Raw genomic sequence first — 2,437 nt, forward strand, 5'->3', positions numbered from 1 at the left:
GCTCACATAGGGTAAGTGTGCTGGCTAAAACTTGAAAAAATTGTAAGATTCGGTCTATCAAGGCGACATTAACGTCTTAGAATAATTAAACGCTTAGTTTAAATCTAAGTGTAGTCAAATTCGAAATAAATAAACGAAATGAGTCTTTAGTAAAGTTAGGTATGCCTCGTGAAAACAGCAATACTCTGAGGGATTGTGAGGCTGAGACATTGCCTATATATAATCCTCTCGGTACTGTTTTCGCCGATGTGATTTTATTTATCTTTTCGTTGTTCGATCGAATTCGAAAGACTCTTAAAATCCTATCTTTAGAAGAAGAAAAAAAAGCAAAAAGAAAAAGATATGTATTCTTAGATCGACTCAAAACACAATGTAACGGTGAACTTAGTTTTATTTCTTCGATTGCTGAATAAACGTCTACCTTAGCAGAATGAACTTCTTGAATGAACTAAACCACGTATTTATACTATATCCGAAGGATTTTCTTGAGAATCCTGCCTCCAATCAAATCGTGTATCTTCTCAATTTCGAGCCTACAAGTACATTCAACATATATCGTCATCTGCCAACCTCCAGCTTATATTACCCCGCACTTCGGTTCGCAAAGCATCAATCATACAGCAGCCTCCTCTTCTTTCGAGCCTGCGCGGCCGTTCGCCAACAAACCGCACAATACAACTTAGAACTTTTCAAACTTATTAGTTTTCACACATAAGTTATCGCCCACACTTTAGGAGTTCTCGCACTCTTATTAACGCCCAGCAACATTACCGAACAGTTCGTTACTTACAACACCAACATTGTTTTAAATCGGAAGTAAACATGGTTGACATTACACCTCCCCAATGAACAAGACACTAGTGTCGAGTTCATTCATTCAACCATTTACTCAACTGCTTCTTCCGCAAAATCGGATCCCTCGCAACCTGGAAGAACATCTGCAACTTGTTCCACCTGTTATTATTGAAGTGATGCTTCATAGCCAAATCCAAAGTATCTTCTACCACGCCCTTACTCTCACCTCGCTTCGCCGCATCGACTATCGTATCAACATATATACCAAAAGCTGAACTCATGGCATATAACCAAGTCCTCCCCATTTTTGTTGATCGCAATACTGCCACCATTTCATCAAATTCTGTAACACTAGTTGCCCCTTCACCAGTATAATTGTAGAGCCAGATTAAACAAGCTTCACTCCTACGCATTCTAATACTGGCCTCATGCTTCGAATCCTTTAACCTCACCTTAAGCTGATCCACATATATTGACTTAACCTTCCCATTAATTCTGACCTTGTACATCCCTTGTAGGTGTTCCCTCATAACAATCGTGCCTCTCACTAAATAGGTTTTTGCCAACTTACTATCCTTCGACCTACCAGTATACCAAACCAACTGCCCCGGCTGCCAATCTGGTGCCTCTTTTCTATTCTTGTCTGCCGCCTTTGCCTGCGCCTCCTTCGCTACTTCATCTCTGATGGCCACCGATCTATCCCGCACAGCAGCTTCACTCAGAAGCTCAGAACCTATCACCTCTAACAACTTCGCCAGAATTACTCTATCAACCTGCCCCGTATAATACCGGTCCGTAACATAATAGTATGGGCTGATACCCATGGCCGAATTTACTGTCGCATTGTACGCCAACATAATTGAATATATATATGCTGGCCATAAGGTTTCCTCCCCAACCGGCAAGCTCTTAGCAAGCCAATCCATAATCGTAAGCAAGACACTCTCTGCCCTACCATTGCCCTGATGCCTATTTACTGATACGTAATGGCATTCTGTACCTCTCTCTGCCCAGAAAATTTTCATATCTGCTGAAGTACCTTCTGAGCTGTACCCCAAGGCAACACTTGTTGTTGAACAAACTCTAATACCCCTTTAGTATTCTTCTGTTCCAACGTGTATGGCCGACACCACACCATCCTCGAAAAATGATCTATGGCCACTACTATACCTTCGAAACCGTGAACTGTCCTTGGCAAGGTCAAATGATCCATGCCTATACACACTGCAACCCCTTTCGGCCTCTCAGGCTGCATTAACAACCCTGACCTCACCTTTGGTTTTATACCTAAGGTGTTTGTGCTAGTGTTCAGCTGCTTGGGCTGGCCAGGGTAAAAACTCATATGGTCAGTATGAGAAACCTTATGCGGAACACTTTAACACTTCGATGCTTTTCTATTTCAACTTCTCTGCAACTAAATATCACGCTGATCACATGATGCCTTTCCGCATAGGTTGTGACCCACATAGAACCGCAGCTATTATTAATATGTTGTGGTTGACAGGCTTAATCCACTCTCGGGAATCAGTTGAGAAACTAAGTCTGCTTTCGGAAGTCGGTTAAGTAGTAACTCAACTCTTGAGAGTAATTTGAGCAACTTTATTAGCTCTCGGGAGTGAGCTAACTCTGATGACTTAGCTCT

Source organism: Sphaeroforma arctica, assembly GCF_001186125.1.
Source record: "Sphaeroforma arctica JP610 unplaced genomic scaffold supercont1.668, whole genome shotgun sequence".
Classification (NCBI taxonomy): Eukaryota; class Ichthyosporea; order Ichthyophonida; genus Sphaeroforma; species Sphaeroforma arctica.